Source organism: Pseudorca crassidens, chromosome 3, assembly GCF_039906515.1.
Source record: "Pseudorca crassidens isolate mPseCra1 chromosome 3, mPseCra1.hap1, whole genome shotgun sequence".
Classification (NCBI taxonomy): Eukaryota; Metazoa; Chordata; class Mammalia; order Artiodactyla; family Delphinidae; genus Pseudorca; species Pseudorca crassidens.
The window spans coordinates 2,645,019-2,658,783 of record NC_090298.1 but is presented as its reverse complement, the minus strand read 5'-3'; the positions used below and the strand labels follow the sequence as shown (position 1 = coordinate 2,658,783).

General features: G+C 46.3%; 1 non-coding gene across 1 annotated transcript; it reads right to left on the bottom strand.

The window, feature by feature from the left end:
• Nucleotides 1-1,313: 1,313 nt before the first annotated feature.
• LOC137222829 (U6 spliceosomal RNA) lies at nt 1,314-1,419 on the bottom strand. Its single transcript, XR_010942620.1, has one exon. It is a non-coding gene; the product is annotated as a U6 spliceosomal RNA (small nuclear RNA).
• Nucleotides 1,420-13,765: the final 12,346 nt, after the last annotated feature.

The following is a 13,765-nucleotide window of genomic DNA, read 5'->3' as shown; positions in this document are numbered from 1 at the left end:
TCCCCTTGCCTCCCCCTCCTGGACTTGTCCTGTTCCCTGGAATGAATCTCAACACCCCAGCTCGCTCCAAGCCTCCAGAACCTTTTCATGGGCAACATTTGTAAAGCAATCATCTATTTTCGGATCTCATCCTGTGAGGCTGTTGGAATCAGGGCGACCAAACCTTGCAATCACATAGGGTCCTGCTGCTTTCCACGCTCAGCAAGGTGCGTCTTCCGAAACTAAGCGGACTCGTTACCCATCACATTTCCAGAATAATATAAAAGTAGCTTTCTAAAAAATGTGTTTGCCATTTATAAGAGCTCCTTTGCAATAACGCGATCAGATATGCAAAGAGGTGAGAGGGTCTGTATCCAGCCCATTTTCACTCAGTCAGCGGTCAGGCTTCCAGGGAGGTTTTGCCCTGGCATCTTCCTACCGTGTAAAACAAGGTGACAGTGCCAGCCTCCTCCTTGCTGTGCTGAATGAGACCACGTCTGTGTCTGGGTCATTTTCAAGTTTTTGAAACAGTCACTCATAAACGCCGAGCTCTGTATTATGATGAGTTAATCCAATTTCTTGGAAATGCCCAAGTTCTTCATTATGTTGGCAGGTCTTTATTCCGAGATTAGCTAGTTCAACCACAAGTGGATTTATCCCTTAATTGCTGACACATAGGTGGTGCACCGTCACGGAGCTGAGATGCTCTGTTCTCATTCTGAGACCGAGACCAGCAGGCTTGGGGCTCTGACTCTCAAGGCAAGTTGCTTGTTACGTGTCAGCCTCTTCCTGTGTGAAGAGGGGGTATTATGACTCCTAGGATGTTAATAAGAAGGGTTTCTTTTTTCTTTCACCAGCATTAAAAATATGATTTTTTAAATATAGATGTTATTTATTTTTAATTTTTTAGTGGAGTCTGATTGCTTTACAATGTTGTGTTAGCCTTCATTGCACAACAAAATGAATCAACCATACACACATAGACATCCCCTTCCTTTTGGACTTCCCTCCCATTTAGGTCACCACAGTGTATTAGGTAGAGCTCCCTGCACTCTACAGTATGTTCCTGTCAGTTGTCTATTTTATGCAGAGTATCAATAATGTATGTGTCAATCCCAGTCTCCCAATTCCTCCGTCCCCACCCCTTTCCCCCTTGGTGTCCATCCATTTGTTCTCTACAACTGTGTCTCTAAGTCTGTCTTGCAAATAAGATAATCTATACCATTTTTCTAGATTCCACCTCTATGCGTTCTTATAGGATATCTGCTTTCCTCTTTTGGACTTACTTCATTCTGTATGACACTCTCTAGGTCCACCCACGTGTCTACAAATGAAAAGACATGGAACACTTCACGAATGCGCATGTCATCCTTGCACAGGGCCGTGGTAATCTTCTCTGTATCGTTCCAGCTTTAGTGTACGTGCTGCCGGAGCGAGCACATAAGAAGAGCTTCTAATGTGAGGCCTGCTCACAGCATGGCTTGCTGCCTCTGCCGCTGCGTAGCTTTGTGTTGGAGAGCGACGTGACCCTCTGAACCTGAATGAGAAGCCGGATGGCCGCGCCGCTGTGGCTGAGCTCCCGGCACTGGGAAGGTGCTTTAGGAGAGGGTCTGGCAATCCAGAGACTACTCGGAGGACACGGATTAGGGTTCTGGTGAGGAAACCCTACCCACGTCACACCTGGAAGCTGCCTCTGGGTTGTTATTTATTTTTTAATCTGTTAAACCCGTGCCCCTAATTTGCTCCCCCATGTCCCTCTTTGGTGACCACTGGTTTGTTTTCTATGTCTGTGAGTCTGTTTCTGGTTTGTATATAGATTCGTTTGTATTATTTTTTAGATTCCATGTATAAGTGATGTCATAGGGTATTTGTCTTTCTCTAACTTACTTCACTAAGCATAGGTCTACCCACATTGCTACAAATGGCAGTATTTCATTATTTTTTTTATAGCTGAGTACTATTCCATTGTATATATGTACCACATCTTCTTAAGCCAATCATCTGTTGATGGGCACTTGGTTTGTGTCCATGTCTTGGCTATTGTAAATAGAGCTGCTATGAACATTGGGGTGCATGTATCTTTCTGAATTAGTGTTTTTGTTTTTTCCAGATGTACACCCAGGATTGGAATTGCTGGATCATATGGTAGGTCTACTTTTAGTTTTGTAAGGACCCTCAATACTGTTTCCATAGTGACTGCACCAATTTACCTTCCCACCAAAGTGTAAGAGGGTTCCCTTGTCTCCACATCCTTTCCAACATTAGTGACATAATCGGGGTATCTCCCATCTTCTTTCTGGGATTTCTGCTCTGCAGCTGGGTGGGAGGATGAAGATGACACCCCCAGAAGACCTTTGGGTTCATGGCTTACCTACCTATTTCCACAGGTGTCCGAGGACCCTAAGGTTGAGGCTTTATTTTGCCCTAAATGTGGTTTTTCTTGCATTATAACTTTGATTTCACCGCAGTTTGAATGCAAGATAACCATGAGTCCCCAAAGAATTTAAAAACAGTGAAGATTATGGGGCAGAAAGAATATATATAATTATTTTTTATTACATTACGTTTTATGGGCAAACTTTGTATGCCCTTACTTTGGAGTTGTTGTTTGTTATTTATATAAGCTTGCTCTTGTTCAACTGATTTATTTTTCCTTTTGGAAAAGTGTTTGACTGTCTCGGGTAGAGCTGGACCACATCATCATTTATCTCACTGAAATCAATGGAAACCTTTTTTTTTTCACCTGTTGGCTCTTCACTTAAGGGCAGAGTTTTCAGGAATAAAAGTCCTCAAATTAAGTGTGAGATAAGTGTATTAACAAAGGCGTCTCACAACCTCTAATTTATTTTCCCTCCTGGCCCTTTTCCGCATTGGAAACAGCTATGGAGGTTGAGGCATTTCAAGCTTACAGCTTCAGGGGAAGGATAATGCAGAAGAATAAAGGCACCAGTTCGTGGCTTTTGAATTCCAAAGTAAGCTTTAGAGATTCGTGACAGGGAGAATAGTTGTGAGGCGTAAAGCTTTCTGAACTGCTTGAGCTGTGAGAGCTTATCAGCCTAAATCCATCATAACTAGAGGTGGGGTCAGGTCGCCTCTGCCCTAACCCACACACCTGGGGAAAGAGTGGGGGATGAGCCAGTTTGGTCCTCCGAGGACCAGAAGGCCGTGATGCCTTGAGGCTCGAAGGCCTTGGAACTTTGATCCTACATTTGGAGAAGGAAGAAGGGAACTCAGAACGAAATGGAAGGAGTTTACCCTGACTGGAATAGCCATCCATTTCTCTTATGAAGTTAAGTGGAAACCTGAGGTAGAAAGTGACCTGATATCTCGGTCAACAGAAAATGGTGATTTGCCATGGCAACCGCTGCTCACAGCCATGGGAGCCGAAGGCCCGATCGACCAGGAAGTCTCCCTGCCACCAGAAGCCACACTGGATTGGGGCATTGGGGGCCCAAGAGGGAGCCAGAGGAACTGGGAAGCTGGCCATTGTGGGGCTCCCCAATAACACGGTATGGTCTAGCACCGAATCCACCCACCAGGGGAGTCCCTCTCCTCTCACCAAGAGCCCCCCAGAGGGCAATTTGGGATGGTTTCATCTGGGGGTGAGTTTTAAGTATTATCTAGCAATAGTAACAGCTAGGGAATGTACTCGAGGAATAAAAAAACAGGTAAGATCAAAGGGAGTTTGTGTAGTATAATATTTAGTAAAATAATTTAGAGTACCTTAGTTTAGAAATATTCATCCACCTTCATTTATACATTCTTAATCATTCTTACGTATTTATTAAAGCAAGTTGCCCAGGAAACACTTTCTTTCATGAACAAACAAACAAACAAACTTCACCAAATGTTCTATAATTTAGATTTCACAACAATGCAGATGTTCTTGCCTCATTAGGGTAAAATAGTGGGGCTTTACGGTTTACATCTATACATAAACCTTAAGTACATTTCAGCTTAGAATCGCAGAAGTTAATAGGTTTCCTTGTGGACCCCTTTAAATTCATGAACATGGGTTAATTGTCTCTGGTGTTATTAGACAATCACTTTTGAGGCAATGTATGAAATGACGGTCTCTTAGGACCCCAAGCCCTCTCTGCAAACGTGATGCAAACAGTTCTGAAGCAGGAAGCAGCCCGTCATAAGCCGGCTCCTACCATTCTATCAGAGGAAATGCATTTTTCTCCTTCTGGTTGATTGACTTGGAGAAAATTTGTTGAGTTTATTCAATCTTGGCTGTCATTTGAGCCGTTTCTTTTTTCCAGTGTGCTGAAGAGCTTATTTAAAGGATTCATTTGGTAGCTTATAAATGATAAGCATCTCATACCTTTTAATAATTTGCATAAATATCTTGGCTCTACGCCAGCAGACACACCTGTTCAACACTGAGCCTCATGATGTTTTCTCCCGAACGGCTTCCTCAGCACCTCTCCTCCCAGATGAGGCTGGTCCCAACAGCCACTGAGACACACCAGGGTACATCCTCCCTTCTGTATTAAAGCAAAAACAAAAGCAAATAAACCACTGTGTGAAACTGTTGCAGGAAAAATGGGGCCCGAAAGGAGGGTCACGTCCCAGGTCTTGAGTGAGTCCCTTGGACAGGCTGCCAAGTGAGGGTCCTTGGCTTCACGCAGGAAAGGATTCAAGAGTGAGCCATAGCAAAGAGAAAGCAGGTTTATTTAGAGAGAGACACATTCCATAGACAGAATGCAGTCTGTCTTAGAAAGTGAGAGCGGCCCAAAGTATGGGGTTTTAGTTTTTATGGGCTGGGTACTTTCATAGGGTCATGTGGGAGGATTATTCCCACTATTTGGGGGAAGGTGCAGAGATTTCCAGGAACTGGGTCACCGCCCACTTTTTGGCCTTTTATGGTCGGCCTCAGAACTGTCATGGCTCCTGTGGGTGTGTCATTTAGCTGATGCATTGCAATGAGCGTATAATGAGGTTCAAGGTCTACTGGAAGTCAAATCTTCTGCCATCTTGGTCCTAATCGGTTCTAACCAATTTATGTCGTGTCCTCAATGGCTATGTCATTCTTTTAATGGTTGTGCCCGCCCCCTTTCCTCCTGTCTCAAAAGGACATGGTGGGGGAAGCTGGTGACACTCCTGAGGGGGATGAAGAACATCCTGCAACATAAAGAGGCCAGAAATAAATGAGCGAGAACCAGGTATATGAGAAAATCAATTCCTGGACTGCACGTAGTGAGTCGGGCAGGGCAGCAAAGTGCTCTCTTGGAAACACATCCTCTGGCTACATCCGAATACAAAAGTCGAACTCTGATTTATCTTAAAGTGTATGAGATTTCTTGAGCCTTTGAGGGGCTGGTTTGGTTTCTGCATTAATATTTTAGTTTTACTGTCTGACGTTATTTCGGTGTACACTGACATTAGTTCATCTTCTCATAAAAGCAAGATTTCCTCAGATTACTTTAAAATTGTCCTGCCTTCCAGATGAGTAAATGGTAATCGCTTCCTGGCATCTGAGCACACGTCTCCATCAGAGACCTGGACCGAGATCATCCTGCCAACGTCATCTCCATCAGAAATGCATCTGAATTGAATCTGAAAGATTCTCCCCAGAGCAGCATTCACTCTTAGAAGACATCGTTATTAAATATGTGCTGGGCTTAAAGCACAGTGAAATGACTCCTTTGGTTATAGTTAAAAAATGAATGGATAGATTTCTCCAGACCTGAAATGGAATCTGGATCTCACTTGTGAGGATTAAGAAGGTTAAAGGTTAAAGTAATTCCCACCCTTGACAATATTATCATTCTCCTTCCTCACCACCGCTATGTCCAGGGAGTCTGTTAATTCCCCAGGAATTGCTCTGCCACTGGGCATTACAGGATGTCCAGCCGATGGAGGATGGGGGATAAATACTAAAAAAGAAGGAAAAACTACACAGAATTTGGAGAGTGATTTTGAAAGAGTGTCCTGACACTCCTCTGGAAGAAGTTTTGCATGTTCCAACACTCCCTGTCATCCTGCCTGCTCTGAGATTTGGAGGAGATATTTCTCACCACATATGAACTTAGAATAACCTGACCAGTGTATCTTCCTAAAATAAAATGCGGTCATGACATTCCCTTACCTGAAACTGTCAGCTGTTCCCATATAAGGCAGCTCGTTGAGTCCTGCATCCTTCTCCCTCATCTGGCACACACCCTTCCCTTATCTGGACCACCCCGCTTCTAGAGTAGGATCTTACTGCCTGACCTGTGGACCCCTGCACTAGAGCACCTGAGACAGGCCTGTGGCAGGTATGTGGGCACCTTAACCCCACATAGGGCTCTGCCAACTTGACTCCGGGGTCTGATACGTACGTGTGTGCTCTTAGCAGAGACGCCCAAGAGTTCCTGTCTCTGCACACACTGCCTGACGCAGGGTCGCATCAGACTCCTTACCCTGGACACGTGTCACAGGATGTTCAATGTGGTTGGTGGGACCATTGGCGTTTACTGTATTTCTCTCTGATGTTGGTTCTGCCTCGTGCTGTTTACCTCCAGAGGGAGAGAAACATGATGTGAGACGGGCAACCCTTCCAGACCCAGCCTTGGCAGTCCTGCTCTCCGGGGAAGCCGAGTGTGTGCACGGCACCTGCAGGAATGGGTGGAGCGAACAGCCGCCCACTTGGGCAGGAACCTCCTGCATAATGACCTCCGTGCTCTGGCTTATTCCTTCTAGCCTACCTGGCCGGCTGCGACTTTCTTACCTGAGTGAAAACACTGAGTTTTGTTAAGGAATGAGCTTTGTTATTTTTATTTTTTAATAAAAATTGTATATATCTGAGGTGTGCAATGTGATGTTTTGAGATCTATATGTATATGTGTGTAAATGATTACAACAATCAAGTTAATAAACACACCCATTACCTCACATGGTTACCGTGTGTGTGTGTGTGGTAAGAACACTTGAGATTGAAGCTCCTAGCAAGTTTCAAGTGTACGATACAGTCTTGGTAACTATAGTCACCGGACTGGACATTGTATGAGCCTCAGCACCTGTTCGTCCTGTAACCAGAAGGCTGTACACTTTGACCAACCTCTCCCCATTTCCTCCACCCTCTGACCCTGGGAACCACCATTCTACTCTGTGCTTCTGTGAGTTCATTTTTTTAAGAGTCCACATATAGGAGAGACGGTGCAGTATTTGTCTTTCCCAGTCTGGTTTATTTCAGTCAGCATAATGTCCTCAAGGTTCGTCTACATTGTTGCGAATGAAAGGATTTCCTTCTTTTTTAAGGCTGAGTATTGAGAGCATTTTATATACAGTTTATGCTACATCTCAAGACCATAAAGGGAAATAGGGAAAGTCCAGGTAATAGAGAAATAAACAGATCATTTAAAAAAGTTATGTGGTCAATCTAACACTGCTTTCCCGCCCCCTCCTAAAAAACAAAAAAACAGTGAAACAGAGTTAAGCAGAGTTGTTTCTAACAATAACAATTACAGACAAGATTCCCTGAATATCTACTCTGTGCTGGATCCCATTCAAAACACTCCACTTCACATGCATTACGTTACTTATGCTTTACAGCAATTCCAGTTATAATTTACTATTATTATCCCCATTTAGGGACTTACAAAGAGGAAAAACCAAGACTCTCAGTCATTTGTCCAGTGTTAGTTCTTTCACTGGGGCCCAGGTGGCTGATTCCTCGACTCTGCAGTTTTAAATCTCTGTGCTTCGCCTGTAACTGTGGGCGTCCTGGGAGAAGGAAAGCAGGGCAGCCTGACTCTCAGCTCCACTCTCAGGAGGGAGCCGTTGAGGACTGTTTCAGGGTTTCACACTGATTATTACAGCGTGCACACACACACACACACACACACACACGTGCATCTGCACAAAGGTCAGCACAGCCCTGGGGCTTGGGGACCCGCATGGGTGCTATTCCCTACAGACTAACAAAGTGATCCTTGACACGCTGAATCCCATTTCTTCTCCAGGATCATTTTGGTCACCATCATCCAGGCTGACATAACTTCTCCAGCCACTAGGATTTCGAGCAATTTAAGGCTTCAGGGATGTTTTAGAGAACCAAGCGCCATTTTGCTCAGACTCAGAGGGAAACAGAGCAAATGAACCCATGACTGGGTGACACCCAACCCATGACTGGGTGACACCCAACCTGTCCCAGACAAGCCAGGCTCGTGTTGAGTGCATGAACTGTGCAGATGGTCTGCGAGCAGAGCAGTCTCCACAGGGTTGGGCCAGCACAGAACTTTCCTGCAAGACTCCAGCAGCACCATCCTGTGGGGAGCCCAGGCTGACAGCCGAGAGCGAGGGCTGATCCATTTCTGACCTTGTGCCGGGAGGAAACATCCAAAGACGGCTCCTGGCCAAGCCCACTGGTGAGTACAGTCAGCAGATTGGAGAGGTCTCTCACCTACGGGATATTTATTTGCACAAAGCAAACAGCACACAACTTGTTTAAATTTCCAGGTCATGGGGTTTTGGAATTGTGATAGAAATGCCTAATGTTTCTATCGTGCAAAAGCCCAGGAAGGACAACACACAGGCAGATGTTGAGGAGGCATTCCCGAGGCCCCAGGGCACGAGGTGCTCTCCGCTTCTGGGCACCTTCTCAGACTACCTGGGACATCACAGCTTCCTACAACAGAAAGATGAATTGTCGAGGGTTCATTGTGGCTGTAAGATGTTCCGAGTACATACCTGAGAGAAGCTGAGGAGGGAAGCTGGTGGGTTGATGCCTGGGTGACAATGAAGGCTCTTACGACCCTCCCTGTCAGCTGTGAGGACATCACCACCTTAAAGTCATCTTCCTTCTTGTGGCTCAAGTGCCCAGTTGGGTGACTGTCCACCAGGGCCCTGACACTAACCCTGACCTGAACCTTAAGCCTAACTTGTTTCTGGTCTTCAGGTTCCACGGAAGCTGGCCACAGATCCACGTCCTCAGTTCTCTGCAGATGTATAGACATTGCAGTAGTTTAATTTTTAAAAGGTTTATTATTTTGAGCTTTTAAAACAAACGCACCATCTTACTTTCTGCATACTCGAAGTCCAGCAGTGAAGAAGCAGTTTCCTGGTGCTAGAGGGAAAACAGCCCACAAACCAGGAAGAAGCCACATCTCAGCCACTGGCTGATTTGGGGCACCTAAATGTTTATTCTATTGAGTGTTTCGTGAGATTAAATGACTACATGGTATCGTACATGTACAATTACATTTACTATCGCAAGAAAGTACCTAGGAATATGATCCACATGGCGTAATGACTTTACAATTTTAGTATTTTAAGATGATTTCCTAAATGCTCAGTAAAATTCAATCGACAGTAACTGCTAGCTGCCCTGCGCTGCTCTTCTTGTTTCAGTCTACCCCATCTGCCTCCACAGGAGGCTGCTGGGTCCCTTTGTGGTCCGTCTCCCGGCCATTGTGCAGTCCCTGGAGCACCGTGTCTTCCAGGCGCTCATCTCCACGCTGCGTCCCAGGCTTGTCCAGCTCCCCTGCAGGCATCCCTCTCCCCTCCACGGCCACCACAAAGGCGTGCTTCTCCCCTCCCTGCCCGTCTCTGCAAAGCTGGCCCAAGCTCAGGGCTCCCATTGATTTCAAAAGAAGCCCTGGGCTTGGGTAACTCAGCCTACACAAAAGCAGTGCAGAATCAGACTCAGGATTTCTCAGTTCCAGAAAATTTGCTTCACTCAGATCAAATGCCTCTGGAATGCTAAGTCAAAGAAAGCCATTCAGTAACTGGGTCTAATTTAAAACTGCTGTAGCAAGTAAGTTGCACCAACTGCTATGTCTTTTGCAAACCAGGGTATAACATTAATGAAGTACAAGATTATCTGTTAAAGATCTGATCAGAGCCTCTAGTAACACAAATGTGTGCTCTGAGGTCAGTAGGAGCTCTGTGTGTGTGTGTGTGTGTGTGTGTGTGTGTGTGTGTGTGTTGGCAGCAAGGGAGAAGGGGGAAAATTACAGGAAAGTTTACAGAAGGAATATTAAAAATGGTAGAGAACAATTAGATCAGTATTTCTTTCAGTGTATCCTCAGTCACCCCGATCTGGCTGAAAGTGCATCATCAAATATTTAAAAAGAAAATAATGAATCTTACATTCTAGCTTCATGGAATAACGAGGATTAAAATAGCTGAGTGGACACAAATAAGCAAGCATGAAAAGGGAAAGATCTTAATTAGTTAATACAAAACATGCTGAATCCAATTATGAGCATCCTGCAATTCGGATTTGGTTCTTTCTGAACAGATGAGAGCAAATATGTCTTTAAAATCAATACTGCGTGCCTGAGCTTCCGAGCTGCATCCAGTCACCGCATAGGGTTGCAAAGGGACTTTAGAAAAGACCCACTAGGAAAGTGCTGACCTAGCTTCTGAGGATCGTTGGTGGCGTAATTTTCTCAAAGCCCCAAGAGACTGATAAAGAAACTGGAGTAGTTCATTAGCATAAGACTGGCAAAAATCTATTGATTTTTAACTCCACAGAATATTCTGTTTTCATTACGATCTGCTGAGTTATATCTATTATTGGTCCAGGGCCATCTCACCCTGGTTAACCGTGAATCTCCATTATAATGAGAACACACCTTGAAGAAAACACGGAGAACTCTACCTTGCCGTCAGCTATTGTCACACTGTTCTGGGAATCTTCCCTCTGGATTCCAGCTTTATATTTTTAGAAAGTAGCAGAGTATTTAATCCTCCATAATTAGAGTTTCCCCGAAAGGACAAACTCATTTATATGGCTGTCAATTGAACCAGATCCTTCAACCATTGTACTTGGTGTTTTATTGTAACGTTTTGAACAACTTGGTAGGAATTAGACAAAATTAAGACAAAAATGTCAAAGCTGCCTTTAAATCTCAGATGGCTGGTCTACATTTAGAAAATGCAGTTATACGAAGAAAAGTTGGTGCAAAATATATATTTGGTCAAGTCTTTTGACAGCATTAGGATGGTGAAGGATCTGAATTGGGGGAAAGGGGTTTGCTACAGAGAATGTGCCTGGGGCCGGCTTACTGACCCTTAGCCTGAAGGATGGTAGGCAGAATGCCCACCAACCTGTAATACTTCAGTGCGATGGGGGTGCTTGGGAGGGAGAACCAAGAACTTTCCCATTTAATTGTCCTTTCTACCTTCCCATCACTGCTCCTTTCAGGTATAAAGGGTTAGTCTTGTGCTATACTGAGTCACCTTTCAGTTTCTATAAACACACACACACGCACACGCACACGCACATACACACATATACACAGACAGAAAACAAATTATCACTCCCAGAAAAGATGTGTGTACAAAGATGGTGAATAGTACAACAGTGGCAAGACCCAAGTCCACCTCTTCCGGGCAAAATCGCTTCTCACGTGGTCAGTGTTCTAGCGCACAGTGGACCTGCAGTGGATTAAGTCACAGTGGAACGTGGCAGTGGGTCTGAAGGCTTGAGGATGCAGCCACCAGGGACGCAGGGCCCCCCCAGGAGCACGTGGGCCGCTGGTGCCAGATGCTGCGACCCTGCCTGCTTAGGATTATCCAGCCCTTTAAAATGGGGGGGACAGAGGGCCTGCGGGCACGCCCCCTCTAGGGAGCCGCTGGAGCCAGTCCCCTGCCACCTGCCAGCCTCTCTGCACACACCGGCTTCACTTGTCCCTCCCAGAACCTCATGCCGGCTTCCCAAAGGGTGCGTGAGCTGGCCAAGCCACCTGTCTCAGAGTGGAAGTCCTGGTCTTGGGGAGCCCTCCGTGCACGAGGGATTTCAGCCTGTCTTCCTCTGGGTGAACTGGAATGCTCACCAGGAGTGGAGACCCGCGGAGTCCTGCAGTCCTGACAGCAGTTAAACTGGGTTGGATGCAGGTTTCTGGGCCTATTTGCTCCACGAGGCCCTTTGCACACCCTGCTCCCCACCCCCGGCCCTATTATTGTCCACGCCCGGGTCAGCTCTGCCACGGAAGGTATGAAGGGGTGTGCGTTGTAATGAGCCAGAGCTGCTCGCATCCCAGGCAGGGCCTGCCTGCAGGAAGGGCCCTGAGCCACACTCACAAGCCGTGCCAAGCCCAGGGCTCTGCAGTGCCGAGGCTGGTCCACACCAGCGTGGCCAGAGTGCCCACCGCGGGCCTCTCCTGACTGGTCAGTCCCCGGGCTCTCTGGCTGTGTTTCCAGGACCAGCCCTGGGAATGTGGGGTGCTATGTCCAGCCAGGCCTGAGCAGTGATTGCCAGCAAGCGGTTTTGTGGGCCCAGCTGTCATTTTCCCGTCGTGGGAGAGGCTCCGGCCGTGTCTGTCCTGCATATGCGTCACTTTTCCAAGTCATAGGTTCTCCACCCCATTCCTGAATCACTCACTAGTCACTGGACCATCTGGAGAATCAGAAACATTAATAGGTGTAAGAGAGGTTTGCAGACGCTAAGTCCTCTTGAAAATCTTAATTATTAGTAAGAATAGTACAAACACAAAAGCAAAAACGATAAGTAGTCAAGATGCTATAGAGTGAAACTATTGGGGTGGGGGCATCACAGCCCCAAACAGTGAACTTGATCTCATGGGAAGTTGCCCTGAATTGCAGCAGCCCTTGATGGTGGCTTAGAAGGCATGTTGAAGAAATTCATTTCTAAAAGATCTGACTTCCTTATGAAAGTGAGTCCCCTCTCAGCACAGCAGGAGTTGTCAGACCTGCTGGCCCCCTCACTGCTCCATGGGGGAGGGGCCACTGCTCTCCAGAGGACAGGAAGGACCTTGGAAAGCTGTCCATGCTGTGAGGAGTCCTCTCCTCCGGGGCGGGGGTAGGAGTCGCTGGTGGGGAAACATCTCAGGCAGGCATTTTGCCTGAGAGCTGCATCGCTGACTCAAGGATCCCACTAGAACCCCAGCAAAGCCGCTAGACCCATACTTCTTGTTCCTTGATTTTACGTGGTGTGGGTTAGTATGGACTTAACTTCCCCAGAGTTGAAAAGACTTATCTGAACAAACTACAGCCTTTCTAAGGTGGTTCTCACCTCGCCACTGCCTACCCACGACACTAGTCTAGATTTCAACGTGAAGGGAGCCTCCCGGGGTCCTGCCGCAGGAACGTCCACATAGACGCCCACTGAGCCACGAGGGCACTGCTGCACCCTTGGGAGGGACCCCGTGATGTCCAAGAACCAGTGAGGACTTTCTCTAACTAGGCTGTGGAATGTAAAATGATTCCATTAAGTTGCTCAGAATTTATCTCAGGGTCCAAACCCCATGGTTCTATTTAGTCAAAAGCACATGTCCCAGGACCGGAATTTGGAAGAGGTCTCCACAAAGCACCAGGAGCTGCTGCAGAGTCTGACCTGTCAAGAAGGTGGATCAAAGAAACAGCAGTGACGCTCCAGGGAACCGAAACTGGGACAAGTGGACTCCCTTCCACTAGAAGCTTCCACTCTCAGAAATGAGGGCTCCTTCTAAGAAATGACAAGGACTCACCGAGTTTTCTGCACTGTGGTCCAGCACTGGGAGCTGCGGGATGAGATCTTGATCATTGTCTACGCTAGAATTACTAACATTAGATGCAGAGATGAGATGCCCCTTTTGGAAAACCATGGACTACTTCCTTAGCTTCCCTAAAGAAGATGGAAGAAGAACAGGCAGAAACTTAAAAAGTGGAAAATTTGAGAGATTATCCTCTCTTTTAGCTCCGTCTGCTCATGACCCTACCATTCAGGAAACCTGTGGGAAATAAGGAAATAATAAAGGAAAAGGAGGTCTTGGTAGGATGACAGAAAGGCAAAGACCCAGCAGCAGTGAGCAATTCTGTGGGGAGACTGGATGCTGAAAACCAACAAGCAAAG